Source organism: Stenella coeruleoalba (genome assembly GCF_951394435.1).
Source record: "Stenella coeruleoalba genome assembly, chromosome: 7".
Lineage (NCBI taxonomy): Eukaryota > Metazoa > Chordata > Mammalia > Artiodactyla > Delphinidae > Stenella > Stenella coeruleoalba.
This window is the reverse complement of record NC_137153.1, coordinates 100,657,678-100,674,193: the sequence shown is the minus strand read 5'-3', so window position 1 is coordinate 100,674,193 and position 16,516 is coordinate 100,657,678. Positions and strand designations below refer to the sequence as shown.

The 16,516-nt window shown below is 42.3% G+C and overlaps 1 protein-coding gene and 1 pseudogene across 5 annotated transcripts in view; one reads left to right on the top strand and one right to left on the bottom strand.

Annotated features, from left to right (window-relative positions):
* The window catches only part of LPAR1 (lysophosphatidic acid receptor 1), a 400,858-nt gene that overhangs the window by 174,045 nt on the left and 210,297 nt on the right, over positions 1-16,516 (top strand). The window lies entirely within an intron of this gene.
* LOC307188921 (eukaryotic translation initiation factor 2 subunit 1-like) lies at positions 929-14,799 on the bottom strand (annotated as a pseudogene). The gene is made up of 3 exons: positions 14,647-14,799; positions 11,472-11,629; positions 929-1,928 (listed from the first exon to the last, which is right to left on the bottom strand). The product of its transcript is annotated as a eukaryotic translation initiation factor 2 subunit 1-like (transcript).

Below are 16,516 nucleotides of genomic sequence, written 5' to 3'. Positions count from 1 at the left end.
ATTTTTAGATTCCAAAAATTTATTATTTCACTCTGAGTCAGCTCTGGGATGGTGACAATAGACCTCTCTTTTCCTGGCATCACCATGCCCTATTGGTCACGGTCCATACCCTGACAAATGTGTCATATTTAATCTCTAAAAGAGGACCCAGGGCCACTTTACGTAATTATAAATTTGCCTATTTGACAAAGGCACCTGACCCCAGGAGTGAATGGGGACTGGCACCCAGCCCTGTTCTGCTCACCAAACGGTATTCCCACAGGGCTAGATCTGCCCAGAGAGGGCATCTTTTTCTCTTGTCTCCATATAAGGGGTACCTTTCTTTAGCTCATACCAAGATCTTTCTATAGGGGCTTGCGGACGCTCTATCAGGACTTACCTTGGCCTATCCTGGGTCCTTGGAAGGATGTTTTCCTTCATGGCCTGCCCATTTGTGTCCTACTTAGAAGAGCCTTTAAGGCCTTCCAGATACAAGTCCCATTGTCTATTTCTTTCTTTCTTTTTTTTTTAAAATATCCCAGAAATTTATTTAATGTTTGCTTGATACATTTTATATAGAAAGGTTAGGACCATTTGCTTTGGGTGCCCCTGGTAAGGCTCGTGGAGGCACTGAACTACAGAGGGGCGCCAATCTGGAGACATCAGAAATGGAAATCACACGCCCCGTTTTATGACTGTTCTTAAAGATTTGTCTCTAGTGAAATTAGGCCACTCCCTGAAAAAATGCTCAAGATGTTAGAGCTCCTGTGTGAAAACAGCTGACATTTAGGAGGGCATTTCACATTTTGGTCTGTCGGAACATTTAAATACTTCGAAATAAAAACTACTCAACTTTGAATCTTTCAATACTGGAAAACTTTCAAGTCTAGGGTTAACAGCCAGGAGGACTGCTTTGTGTTCCTTAAACTGGACTCTGTTGCCCACAAAGTTAACCTTCGGCTTTGGTTTCCATTTCTTCCGCATTACAGTCTCCATCCACTTCTGCGTTTTCTCTCTCTAGCCTCTCCAGCTGCCTTGCAAGTTCAGTCTCATCTGTATCTGTCACCACGTTGGGCTCCACTTGAACACTGAAGACGCCCCTCTTTTCCTCAGTCTTTTCTTTTATGACAGCCATAGCTTGGTTGAGGACAGAGAGGCCTTCTGTTCCTTCCAGGGTGGCTGTAGTCATTACATACCGAGGAGGAACTATTAGATTAATCTTGAGGGCATGGTTTCTGTAGAACAATTCAGACCTGCTCTCAGGGCTGCTTTTACAGCATTGATGCCTTCATAACCATAACAAGCCACTTCACTGTCTGCTCGAATTTTGACAGCTTGTGGGGTTAAACACCTATTAATATTGTTAATGAGTACTTCCTGTTCATCTCCATTCAAATCTAAGCTATCCAAAATAGATGGGTCTGAGACTGCGTGCTTAAATGCATCATAGGCGCCGTATCCGGGTCTCTTGTACTTGTCATCGAAGACTCAAGCAGTCCCCTGGAACAGGCTTTCCAGCTGTTCGTCCTTGGTGTATTCTAAGACCTCAGCAACATGACGAAGAATGCTGTAAACAGTTGTGGATTTGGTAAATTTATCTTCACATTTGATCATTTGATTGCTTCCTCGGAGAAACTCTTCTGTTTGAAAAATCAGTCCATCCTTTTTCTTTGTCCACTCTAATGACAACCACACATTCATTCCTGCCAATTCGGATGAGCTTGTTTATATAACGGATACGCCTTCTGGACAACTCACTCAGAAGAATCATGCTTTCGATGTTGTTGTATTCCAGCAAGCTGACATAAGCTCCCATTTCAGCAATGGACCTTACCTTCGCCATCACTACATCTTCCACCTCAGGAAATTTGTGCTGATAAAATCTACAAATTAGACCGGCATCGTGAGGTATGTGTGTTGAATTCCCCACTGGCGTCCCGCGCCACGCTCTTCAATCAGAGAGATCACACTTGATCCGCCCACAGCAGCCGTGGACTCTCCTCAGCATCCCATTGTCTATTTCTTTCCTGCCCAAACTGGCCTTTGTGCAGGGCCCTGGGGGAGCGGCCCAAGAGCTGTACTTCGTCCCTGCTGGACAGCTGGACTCTCCAACTAAATTGCAAGGACTAGGTTCTACCAACTGATCTCCTTCCTGTGTCCACAGCTAATGCACACCCTCTTCCTCAGCAAAAAGAAAGCCTTTGTTATATATAAATATAGGAAGGAGTATCTGATAAGCCAGAGGCCAGTATACAGCCAGCAAGCACCAAGCAGCCACTGGGGAGATTACGTGAGTGAGGACAAAAATGTGGTTTTTCTGTCATCACGACCAGACGACCCCAGCTATGACAAGATTATACATAGTCCTAAAAGTGGCTACTCTTGCTGTTGCTACAGTTCCCTTGGGCAATCCTTTGTCTAGAGCTGCTGCACGCGACAGAATCTGTTACAGATATTTCTTTCTTCTTTCCTGGCCCCTCACATCAAAGAGTGCTGAGAGCTTTCTGTACTTGCTGGTCCCAAAGTGTCTGCAAATCCCTGGTTCTTTTCATCATGGCCTATGTAACTAGTTCCTTTATTTAAAAGTCTTAACAATGTCCATCTGGGAGTACGGTTGGTTTCCTGCTTCTGGCTGGTCCTCACATCCTCATGGAATGACAGAACCATGGGGACAAAGAGAACATCTTATAAGCTTGGAGGTAGAGGTGGGTGGTTGGGAGAAGATGTTGGCAGAGAATGATTGTGGATTTTTCAGTAGCAACTGAGAAAGTTAGAAATCAGTGGAGCAATTTCTTACAAATTCTGAAAGAATTATTTTTGACTTAGAATTTTATTCCCAGTCAGCACATCAATTAAATATGAAATAGACTGAAGATATTTTCAGAACTTCAGGGTCTCTAGGAATTGACATCCTTTCTTAGGAAGATACTAGAGGAAGTGCTCCATCACAACGAGGGTAAACAAATGAAACGGAAGATGGGGGCCTGGGAAACAGGAGATCCCGTGGGAGACAGGGATGAAGGGAATCCTCCAGGTGAGGGCCAGGGGAGAGCCCAGGACGGCAGGTGTGTGGCAGGCACAGGAAACAACTGAACCGGTGAAAACAAGTCAGGGCTCCAAAAGAAGCATTAATAGAATATTGAGAGGAGATTTAGACAATGCAGAAAAATTTGAAAATGTATTAGTGATAAATATCTAGAAAACAAAGCAAAAAACAGCATACTTCTGGCCTCAACTGTGGATAATGTAAACACTGACTCTTGATCTAACTAAAATTAATATACAAGCATGTCAAAAGTACAAGGCAATAGGAAGCGTGTGATTGTGTGTGTATGTGTGCGTGGGTGAGTGTGTGCGTGGTGTGTGTGTGGTAGTGGTGGTGGTGATGGTGGAAGTGGGGGAGACATGAAGAGCCATCTAGGCCAAGGCACCAGCCGGCTGATAAACAACATCTGAAGCTGACAAAGCAAGAGCAATTACTATAAGCCTGGTACTGAATATATGGAAGTAGATGCTTAAAGAATCAGCTGAAAGATTTGAGAGTGGTTGTCTTTGACTAGCAGGAGATGGAAGGGAGCTATGAATTGCTATTTTTGTTTTGTGATCTATTTTCCTTTTTATAACAAACCTTATAAACTCTAAGTTATGTGCAGGTTTAATTTTAAATTACCTATTATAAAAAACCCAAACTAAAACCTAAACATGGGGAAAAAAGATGTGAGAATGTAGGGATTTATGTGATTTTTTTCTTTCCTCTAATTTGCCTTATTAATAAATAGTCTTCCACAGTTCCAAAGCAAAAACCCATACCATTAACATGTGGATCTGAAACAAAACAGCTGGGCAGAAAACATTGCTCCCCTGCTACCCTGGGCTGGTTCAGGAGATCTTGCCAGATGGCATACTTAGTACCCAGATAGCTTTGATCTCTGAACTGCAAATGAACATCCCATTTCCTTCCTGAACATGGTCAGAGCTCTCTGTGTTCCAGTCACACCTCCCTCCTCGACCTCCCTAACCCTTGAAAGTTGTAGTGGGTTGAATCATGTTCCTCAAAAAGATATGTCCAACTCTTAACCCCAGGTACTTGCAAATGTGACTTTATTGGAGCTAGGGGCTTTGCAGATATTATTGATATTATGTTCAGGAGCTCAAAATGATATTAGAGTGGGTCCTGGGTCCAATGACTAGTGTCCTTATAAGAGAAAGAGAGGGAAATTTGACACACAAACACAGAACAGACACAGGGAAGAAGGCCACGTGAAGATGGATGCAGAGATGAGAGTGATGCAGCCACAAGCCCAGGAGCACCAGGAGCCACCAGAAGCTGAAAGATGCAGGAAGGATCCTTCCATAGAATTTGTAGAGGGAGCATGGCTCTGCCAGCACCTTTATTTCAGACTTTTGGGCCTCAGATCTGTGAGAGAACCAATCTGTGGTCATTTGTTATGGCAGCCCCCGGAGGAAACAACACAACACACGGATGCAGATGGAGGAGAAGCAAGCCTTCGGGCCTGTGGTGTGAGTTTTTCAGGTTCTCTTCTCAGCAAACAAACATTTGCTGAGCTCCTGCCATTTGCCAGGCTGTGGGCTGGGCCTCATGGCTGGAGATGAGAATTTGGAGGCTGAGGCATTTGACCAAGGTGCTGTGGGCCATGTCACAGCGTTTGGGCTTCATCTCCTGAACCAGAATAGACCACTGAAGGATTGTTAAGATGAGTTTGGTGCTTTGGAAAAAGAAGTTGGAGCAGAGGGTATTATGGAGAAGGGATTTTAGTGGGGACTTGGGAAATGTCAGTTAGGACCGGGATTTTCAAACAGGGAGCGTGGGGCCCTTCACTGAGGAGACTTGGGCAGGAGAAGCCTGTGCTGTCTGAAACAGAACATTCAACAGGCCTATTGTTTTCATATTATAGATGACAAGAAATCTCAGCATGGGAAAATCTTGGAATTTCTGCATAAAGAAATTCTGCATAAGAGAGCATGACAAAACGTTGTAGGGTGATGGATTCTAAAAGATTAATCATAGTACACCCCATATTTTCTGAGTATTTTACTATGTACTATGCCACATGCTTTCTACTTATTTCACTTAATTTTCTAACAGTGCTGTGAGGAGAGTACTGCTACTAATTACCTCTATTTTAATCATGAATAGTTGAGGCTTAGATTTGGGTCAGGTCACACATTTAGGTGGAGCTGGGACTCTAACTCAAGTGACTGTGCTCCTTAACCATTCCCCAACATTTCACTCCCTTAAAAAAAATTAATTAAAAATGTATTTTTAAAAATTTTATTGAAGTATAATTGATTTACAATGTGTTAATTTCTACTGTACAGCAAAGTGGCTCAGTTATACATATATATATTCTTTTTCATATACTTTTACATTATGGTTTATCATAGGCTATTGAATATAGTTCCCTGTGCTATACAATAGGACCTTGTTGTTTATCCATCCTATATATATTAGTTTGCCTCTTCTAATCCCAAACTTCCAATCCTTTCCTTCCCCACCCCCTCCCCCTTAGCAGCCACAAGTCTGTTCTCTCTGTGAGTCTGTTTCTGTTTCGTAGATATGTTCATTTGTATTGTATTTTATTTTTATTTTATTATTTTTTAACATCTTTATTGGTAGAATTGCTTTACAATGTTGTGTTAGTTTCTGCTGTATAACAAAGTGAATCAGCTATATGTATAAATATATCCCCATATCCCCCTCCCTCTTGTGTCTCCCTCCCTATCCCATCCTCTAGATGGTCGCAAAGCACCAAGCTGATCTCCCCATGCAATTCAGCTGCTTCCCATATATGTGATATCATATGGTATTTGTCTTTCTCTTTCTGACTTACTTTGCTTGGTATGATAATCTCTAGGTCCATCCGTGTTGCTGCAAATGGCATTATTTCATTCTTTTTTATGGCTGAGTAATATTCCGTTGTATATGTATATGTATATAGATATAGATATAGATCTATCTCACATCTTCTTTATCCATTCATCTATCGACAAACATTTAGGTTGCTTCCATGACTTGGCTATTGGAAATAGTGCTGCTATGAACATAGGAGTACATGTATCTTTTTGAATTGTAGTTTTGTCTGGGTATATGCCCAGGAGTGGGATTGCTGGATCATATGAAAACATTTTTTTTTAGCTTTTTGAGGAACCTCCATACCATTTTCCATAGTGGCTGCACCAATTTACATCCCCACCAACAGCAGTTCATTCCCTTTGAAAGGTTTAGTTCAGTGGCTAATAGGATGTGCCAGAAATTATAAGGATTTGAATGAAGGCAGTGACAGTCAGTCTGGGTGGGAAGACAGATGTGAGGGCTATTTCAGAAGACTTGGTGACAAATCAAACAGGGAAAAGTGAGGGGAAAATATAACTTGGTACACAAGCAGAGATACTATCCACACTTTATTCTTTCTGCTTTGGAAATATTATATGATATTTAGAGTTTTGTGTTTCAAATATTAAGAGTTTTGCAGAATCAACTCAATACAATCTGTCTAAAGCAGTTCACTGTATCTTGTGGTACAACATCTGAGCCATAGAATGGATGTAATTTCATGCAACCCTACTCATCAGTGAATTCTGTAGCAAAGACGATATAAAATTCAAGTAATCACACACTAGCTTCTCTCCTGGATGGTTAGACTTCTATAGAATGTGTAAATAGATGAAAAGATTTTACAAAATACAGTTATGTATCATCAATACCCTCAATTGCAAAACAAGCCTGATTTTTTTTCCATTTAACTTCATTTTGGGAAATCCCTGGCACATATTTTATGCCATGTTTAATAAGTGCCTGTATTGGTTTGCTAGGGCTGCATAATAAAGTACCACAGACTAGGTGGCTTAAACAACAGAAATATATTTTCTCACAGTTCTGAAGGCTGGAAGTCCAAGATCAAGGTAGCAGCAGGTTTGGTTTTCTGCTGAGGCCTCTCTCCCTGGCTTGCAGATGGCTGCCTTCCTGCTGTGCCCTTACTTGGCCTTCTCTGTGCATCTGTGTCCAAATCTCCTCTTCTTATAAGGACACCAGTCATATTGGATTATGATCCACCCAAAAGACCTCATTAACTTAATCACCCTTTAAAGACCATATGTCCAAATTTAATTATATTCTGAGGTTCTGGGGGTTAGGACTTCAACATATGAATTTAGGGTAGGGGACAATTCAGCCCACAGTATGATCCAAGGTCACAAAGGTCAGAGCCATATTCACACTGTAGGAAGCCGTTTCTTGAGATGATGGGATCCAGTTGCTCAGGCCATTTGGACAATCAGAACGGAGCCAAAAGTGACTTCACTGTGGGACACTTAGCGAAGTTACCTCCCTCTTTCTTATTACATGGCCTGTTTCCCAGGACTAGAGAGAGATTTCAGTCATTCTTTGGCATTATTACTGGCCGTGGGGACCTCTACATCTGATATTTGAAAGGGATGAGAACATGGGTGGGTGGAGGTTGAAAGTATTTGTTTAGATACGAGTACGTGGAGAGGCTGAATGAAATGGTGCTGGAACTGGCAGAAACACTGGAGGTCAGTGCTCTGGGGCTTCCAGAACTATGTCCCCTTCTCCCTAGTGCAACTCCCTCTATGAAAGGTCACCGCACATTCATCAATTTGACATCATGGAAGAAAAGCTTCCTTTAATCTTGTTTTTCAGTATATATGATTCAAAGTCCATTTAATAAGGGAAAAGACTGTGGAGGTACACGTATATTTCCTAATAAAACAAGGTGAGGGGGAATTTTTTTTCTACATATTGTTTGATTAAAACACATATTTCCAACTAATTAGCTCTGTAATAAAACAAAACAGGATAACAGCCTTCTACTATTTAAAAATCCTTTCCCGTCTCCCCACCTGAAGTATTCTTCTGTTCCCCTGTCCAATGAATGGCCTTTTTTTTTTGCTTCACCTTTGGCCTCACACTGGAGTCTCAAATCTGTATCTACCACCTAGAATTTTCCCCTGAGCTTCAGGAGTTGATTGCCAGTTCTCTCTAGGTCTTGCCACTTCACTGCTCTATAGGGCACTTATACTCAATATGTACAAAAGTGAATTTCTTTCTAAAAATTTATTTTATTGAAGTATAGTTGGCTTATACTGTTGTATTAAATTTCTGCTGTACAGCAAAGTGATTCAGTTATACATATATATACATTCTTTTTCATATTACTTTCCATTATGATTTATTACGGGATATTGAAGATAGTTCCCTGTACTATACAGTAGGAACTTGTTGTTTATCCATTCTATATATAATAGTTTGCATCTGCTAATCCCAAACTCCCAAAAAAGTGAGCTTACTGGGGTCCCTCAGAAATGCTGCTCATCTTCTATATGCCCCATCCTGGTTCATGAAACTTACTTAAAGAACTCAGAGTTACACTTGCTTTCTTCTCACCCCTCATCCTACGGACTCTACATCTTAAATATTTCCTGGTTATGCTTTCCTCCTCCTCCTCTTAAATTTAGATCCCAGCCATCTTTCGCCAAGCCTATTGCATTTGCTTCCCCAGGTGTCTCCCTGTCTCCTGTCTCACCTCTTTCTCCTTTCCTTGGCATCCTAAACCTATAGACTCATTTCAACTTCCTTAGCCTAGCATTCCAGGCTCTCATCCTGGGCCTGGCTACTTATCCAACATTCTATCCTGAAACACATCTTTTCCTACAACTGTTTACAGACAACTTGTGTTGCTTTAATATAGCCTGATGTTTCCTGACTTGAGGTCATGAGCTCATGTGCTTAAGCAAACTCCTACTTCTCTTGCAGGCATTACGCCAGTGGAATGCTTTCTTTGGTCCCCAGAACTTGGACTTGGTGCTCTTTTCTGTGGTTCATGGCGTATTGTGCCCATCCTTCATTTCACTGAACTACTGAAGTGGACCAGTTTCCTTATCTGTCTTATACATTAGATGTCCAATTCCTTATAACAAGGGAGAGTTTTATTCACCTCTGTGCCTCTGGTATCTAGTAAGTGTGCGCGGCATAGTAGTCCCTTTAAGAATATTGAATAAACAAATGTGAAAGTGCTTTGAAAAGTTTCAAATCTGATGGAGGTATAGGGACTCTTTTTATAAACATTATCCCTTAAACATCTCTAATGAACTATTGTTTTATTGTAAGAAGATCAGTGGAATCTGAGTTAAAAGCTTCAAGTGCCAGTCTGTGTCTATGTATAGTAGTTAATTTCCTTGACTGTAAAATGGGGCTAGGGATACTATCTAAGCCAATTGTTGTGAGAATCAACTGCGATAATGTGGGCAAAATTTATTTCTAAACCTTAAATGCTGTTCTATGAAAACATGAGTTAACACCAACTATGCTCGTCTTTCTAAAACTATATCCACCTACCTATCTATCTATACATATTTGTATTTACACACATATGTGTATTTTTTTGTACTGTGTCCTGCTTGACTATTTAAAATAGATCTTCACCATCTGTGTAATGTTCCCTTGAGTGGTGATTCAGTGATTTCCTCATTTTCGAAAGAGAACAAATTTTTTTTGCTAAGATTAGGTCTCAGGGACCTCTTCATCATGTATGAATGCAAATAAAAAAGAATTATCTATTCAAATTCAACCTTTTCTCAAAAATACAGGGAAGAACCTGGATCCTATTTGGTAGAGAGAATTGTTCCAAGCCAGAAAAAACAGTGGTTGGATGACCTGAGCACATATTTTTATTTTACTTGAAAGAACCAATAGGTTTCACCAAAATTTTCAGGTATTTTGAGAGCAAGTGGGCGTTAGCACTGATTTTGGATTTAGGAATGAAAAACAGCTCCTCCACCCCCCCCCCCCAGACATTTTCTGTTTTTACACAATGTATATAGAAAGTGCTCAATAATTAGGGTGATCTTACCTCCCATTTTATTCAGAACAGTCCTGGGATGTCCCTTTGTCTAGGTGGAATAATAAAGCAACCCTTCGTTCTCTAAACTACAACCCCAGTACCTGTTGAATGAATGAACAAATGAATGAATTTTTATCTTCATCCAACTAAAGGAAGCAAAGATAAACATTTCAACTGCAACATTTTGCATGACATTATCTAGCAGCATTTTACCTGGAAGCATAATTCAGCCATAGAAATAAAGATTCAGGTTTTCTAATATAGAAGTAGAATGATGTCCCTTCTCTCCCCAATTCTCTTCTCTCTCTTAACTTTCGCCACTTTCTTCTTTAAAAACGTAACATAGTGATCATGCTGGACAGACCTATGGAGCCGTCAAGGTTCAGGAGAGGGAGCAGCTGTTGGCAGAATCAGACCCTCCAGGTCACCAGATGTCAGTGTCATTTTCACATGATGTGTGACCTTAACTAACCTGGTGATGAGATTTATAACATTTTATTGACGTATAGTTGATTTGCAATGTTGTGTTAATTTCTGCTGTACAGCAAAGTGATTCAGTTTTATATATATATATATATATATATATATATATATCCTTTTTTTTTTGCGGTATGCGGGCCTCTCACTGCTATGGCCTCTCCCGTTGCAGAGCACAGGCTCCAGACGCGCAGGCTCAGCGGCCATGGCTCACGGGCCCAGCCGCTCTGTGGCATGTGGGATCCTCCCGGACCAGGACACGAACCCGTGTCCCCTGCATCGGCAGGTGGACTCTCAACCACTGCGCCACCAGGGAAGCCCTATATATTCTTTTTCATATTCTTTTCCATTATGGTTTATCACAGAGTATTGAATATAGCTCCCTATGCTATACAGTAGGACCATCTTATTTATCCATCCTATATATAATAGTTTGCATCTGCTAATCCCAAACTCCCAATCCATCCCTCCCCCACTCCCCTCCCCCTTGGCACCCACAAGTCTGTTCTCTATATCTGTGAGTCTGTTTTGTTTCTAGATTTATAACATTTATCTGTAGAATTAACATTGGCTCCATTGGATCCATAATTTGAGTTGCTTCAATCTGTTTCAAATGGAATTAATGTTATTATAGTTATGGGTTTATTGTGTTTGTCCTTTGACCTCTCCATCTCAGAACACCTAGAGATACAGGAAAGCAAGTCCTTTAATGTGTATAAAATAAACACCTGCTGCCCCTTTGGGAGACTTGCCAGGAGTAAGTGCACATGACAGAAGCTCTTCGCAAGAGACTCTAGGACTCCTGTGGCAGGAGGTCTAGGCAGGCTGAGCAGCACTGTTGAAATCCTCTCCTCTGGACTGAAAGTGTGATCCATGCACTCCAGTTAGCATTAGCAGAAGCTGTCAGGCCAGGGGGCCTGGTGTGGGCTGCAGAAAGTCCTCTAAAGCTGCTGGTAGTGGCTGCCAGGTATTTACTTAATACCCTTGAGCCGGGACAAAGGAAAGTTTATGGTGTAGGATCCCGCTAAGGGAATAAACGCCTAAGGGAATGGAGGAAGCTAATTAAGAGGAAAATCGGAAACCTGCTGAGATTTCATTTCCTTAAGTGCTCCGGACAATCGTGGGCTGGGTTACCTCGCCCTGCTGCTGTCATCTTGTGGTCCTACTCTGGATGTAGATCCCCACCAAATGTCGGCCCCTGGCATCTGAGAACACCCGCTGGTACAGCAAGTGTAATGGGGCCTCCAACCTGAAACCTGGGACTGCCAGACAGTACAGATGGAGCCCTTGGACTAAGAAGGAAGGGAGGGACTAGGTGATCTCACTCTTATGTGGAGTCTAAAAAAGTCTACTCCCAGAAGCAGAAGCAGGGACTAGAAGGGTGGTTGCCAGGGCCTTGGGGTGGGGGAAATGAGGAGAGGCTGGTCAAAGGGTATGAACTTCCAGTTATAAGGTGAATAAGTTCTGGGCATCTGTACCTCATGGTGACTGTAGTTAAAAATACTGTCTTGTTGGGACTTCCCTGATGGTGCAGTGGTTAAGAATCCGCCTGCCAATGCAGGGGACATGGGTTCGGGCCCTGGGGTGGGAAGATCCCACATGCCGCGGAGCAACTAAGCCCGTGCGCCACAACTACTGAGCCTGCGCTCTAGAGCCCGCGAGCCACAACTACTGAGCCTGCATGCAGGAACTACTGAAGCCTGCACACCTAGAACCCGTGCTCCGCAATGAAGATAAGCCATGGCAGTGAGAAGGCCGCGCACCGCAGCGAAGAGTAGCCCCCGCTCGCCACAACTAGAGAAAGCCCGAGCACAGGAATAAAGACACACACACACATACTCTAACATGCACGCACACAATGGTAACTATGTGAGGTGGTGGATGTGTTACTGAACTTGACGGTGGTGACCATTTTACAATGCAAACATATATCAGATCACATTGTAGCTGTGTACCCTTCATAGAGGACACACTGGGGCAAAGTCTGTGGAGCCGAGTCCACAACCAGGCACGCTGGGTGGCAGGGCTCAGGGGTGAGTTCAGGTGGTAGAGCAGGTGCTCAGACTCTTCATGGAGGCTTCCAGTGGGTAAATGACTGTCTTTTGGATCTGCCTGACATCCCGATTCGTCGTTAAGAAAGTCACTTCACAAACGAGGTAAATTAGGCTCATGTGAATAGCCAGTATCTTTCCAACTTCTTATATGGAATCTGGTTTTTAAGAGAGAGAGCTTACATTCTGTCATTTGGGATCATTTCCAGTGGTTGAGGTCTTCTGTAGCATGACTGAGCATCATCTTACAAACAACTTGCCTTTGCTTATTTTGATAGTGTGACAAAGTGAACATTTATTGGGACAATAGTTCCCGAGGGAGGTGACTGTACAGAGTGGTTACAACCTGTGCTAGGGATACAGACAGACCCAGCTCTTAATGGTTGCTTTGTCACTTTCTAGACCTTTTCGCATCAGTAAAGTGGAACTAATAACCATGAGGGATTAGAAGAGATTTAAACCTGTGTCTTTACATAGTAAACCTGCCCTGAATGAGACCAAATGGTTTATGAATGGATTTGTTAGGGAAAAAGAATCACAACTGCTCCTTACCAGTGGAGACTGTGGGCTGGGTTTCCCTGTTCTGCTCACTCTGACCTTCTCTAGGGGGTTAGCATTTGGTCAGTCACTGACAGATTGTGACTTTGCCTGAAGAACGTGTCCATCTGCAAGCTCTTGTATAATAGACGTAAATCCCATTAAGGCTCCCAGGACTGGTTATGACCCTGAGGTGGGAAGGGATAGATAGGTCTTCTGAGGTCTAGGTTATACAAATTCCATCATCATAGGAAAAATAATATCTAACATTTTCTGAATATTACTATGTACCAGGGACTGTGCTAATGTTTTATTTTTAAATTTTTTTTGGCTACGCTGCACAGCGTGCAGGATCTTAGTTCTCTTGACTAGGGTTCAAACCTGCACCCCCTGCAGTGGTAGCTCGGAGTCTTAACCACTGGACCGCCAGGGAAGGGCCAGTCCTAATGTTTTAAGTGCATTTTCTTACTTAATCCACTAATGACTCTATCAACAGTCAATACGTCCTCCTTTATTAAGAAAGTCAGAAATGCAGAAATTATCAGGGGATTCGTTTAAATTGCAAGCCCCTTTTCCCTGCTACAGTGTTTCTCCTCTAGCTTTATTAAGGTATAATTGATGAATAAAACATATATATTTAAGGTGTACAAGGTGATACATTGTGAAATGATTGCAGCAATCAAGCTAAGTAACACATCAACTCATGTAGTTATCTTCGTGTGTGTGTGTATGTGTGTGTGTGTGCGTGGTGAGAACACTTAAGATTTGCTTTCAGCAACTTTTGAATACATGCTATTATTTACTATAGTCACCATGCTGTACATTAGATCCCCAGAACTTACCCATCTTATAACTGGAAGTTTATACCCTTTGACCAGCATCTTTCCATATCTCCCACCCTCCAGCCCCTGGTAATCTCCATTCTAACCTCTGCTTCTATGAGTTGACTTTTTTAGATTCCATGTAAAAGTGAGATCATAGATCATACAGTATTCATCTTTCTGTGTCTGGCTTATATCACTTCGCCTGACGTCCTCCAGGTTTATCCATGTTGTCTCACATGGTAGGATTTCCCATTTTTAAGGCTGAATAATATTCCGTTGTGTGTGTGTATGCACATATATACCACATTTTCTTTCTTTATTCATCAGTGGACACAGGTTGTTTCCATATTTTAGTCATTGTGAATAATGCTGCAATGAACACGGGAATGCAGGTACTTCTTCAAGGTACTGATTTCGTTTCCTTTGGATATATATATTCGGCAGTGGGATTGCTGGATCGCGTGATAGTTCTATTTCTAATTGTTTGAGGAACCTCCTTCCTATTTTCCATAGGAAAATTTACCAATTTACATTCCCACTAACTGTGTGTGAGGGTTCCCTTTTCCCCACATCCTCACCAATACTTGTTCCTTGTCTTTTTGATAACAGCTATCCTAAGACGTATGAGGTGGTAGCTCATTATGGTTTTGATTTGCATTTCCCTGATTATTAGTGATGTTGGGTAGTGATTCAAAATATCAGTTGATTTACAAAGATTCCACGTATGGTTGTTCACACACTTCTGTAGGGCAATGTACATTGATGGATTTGGGGTTTTGAACAGTGTTCTTTCAGGTTCCAGAGTAAATTCTGTTTCTTCTAATTCTTAATCTGGTGGGTCAGGAAGGGAAAGGGAAAACTTTGGGAACCCTCGGAAGCAGCAATGAAGAGCCTAACCGGTCTCCCTGTCCTGGGGCTTCCATGATGGCGCTCGCTCAGGTCAGGCAAGCTGCTGCTCCTTGGGCAACTTGGAGTTGGCTGGACAGGAAGTAGCCTGGTACAGCAGAGCTTGATCTTTACTGCTTGTTCCTGAGGATGAAGGAGCTCCATATTGTGCTTTGCCTGCACCACTTCTTTCTGCTCCCTCCCCCTGTACTCTGGGCCCTTAACATGCCCTTCTTTCTCTCCCTATCCCCGTCAAAGTCTACACTCAGATTCCTCTGTCAGAAGCTAGCAGTGATTTCCAAAATGTGATACAAGGACCATACACACCAGAATTTCCAATGGGGCTTATAAACAATGTAGATTCTGGGCCCCATTCCAGGAAGCTCTCTGAAGGTGAGACACTGGGAATCTGCATTTTGATAAGATTTTTAAAAACTGAAGTATAGTTGCTGTACAATATTATATAAGTTACAGGTGTACAGTATAGTGATTCACAATTTTTTTAAGTTATACTTCATTTATAGTTATTGTAAAATATTGGCTATATTTCCTGTGTTGTGCAATATATCCTCGTAGCTTATTTTATACCTAATAGTTTGTACCTTTTTTTTTCTTATGGCACGCGGGCCTCTCACTGCTGTGGCCTCTCCCGTCGCGGAGCACAGGCTCCGGACGCGCAGGCTCAGCGGCCATGGCTCACGGGCCCAGCCGCTCCGCAGCATGTGGGATCTTCCCGGACCAGGGCACGAACCCGCATCCCCTGCATCGGCAGGCGGACTCTCAACCACTGCGCCACCAGGGAAGCCCTAGTTTGTACCTTTTAATCACCTACCCCTGTTTTGCTCTTCCCCACTTCCCTCCTCCTACTGGTAAACACTAGTTTGTTCTCTATATCTGTGAATCTGCTTCTTTTTTGTTATAGGTAATCTGCATTTTAATAAGCAACTCAATTGTTGCCTTTGCACGTTAACATTTGACAACCAATGTAGAAAAACAGAACAAAGTGTTATTGCTCCCGGGGACCCTAAATTTTTAACAGAAATAAACAGCCTTTATACCAAAGGCTGTTAAATTAATAGACGAAAACTATCTTTCTATAGCAGTGGCTCTCAGCCTTGAGTTTACATTTAAATTCCTTAGGGACATTTAAAAAAATAAAAATAAAAAACATGCCTGGACCACACTCTAACAATCTCTGGAGGGAGGACGAGGCATCAGTACTTTTTAAAGGCTCTCCAGATGATTCTAAAGCATAGCCAGGACAAGAACTATTGCTCTGCGGAATAGAAGGAGGATACAGAGAACTGGAGCATCCTTTCTCAGACTGAATATGCATACGCGTTAGCTGGGGGTTTTATTAAAGTGGAGATTCTGATTTTGTAGATCTGGATGGTGCCTAAGATTTGCCTTTTTAACGAGTTCCCAGGCCCTCAGCCCACGCTTTCACTAACAAAGCAGTAGAGACCCTGTTCTCAAACTTTGCTGCCTGTTAGAATTAGCAGGGAGCTTCTACAATAAGTGGATGCCTGGGCAGCACTCTAGACCAATTAAATCGGAATTTCTGGGAATGGGACCCAGGCATGAGTAGTTGTTTAAGCTCCCCAGTAACTCCAGTGTACATCAAGGGCTGGGGGCCGGTGCTGGAGAGGTTTGTTGAATTAATCTAAATCCCAAAGAAGACAGGAGGTTGTAGCCATGCTGAAACACCAAAGAGCAGAAGAGATTAACCCCATTCACTGATGATGTCAAAATCGAGCATCACTGAATTTTTACATCTTAATTTGTTTCACTTGGAAGAAGGGGGCATTGTTCTCCCTTGATAGTCCCACAATCCCCTTCATACACCTCCCTTGTTCCACGCTCATGGTGAGGATTCATGTAC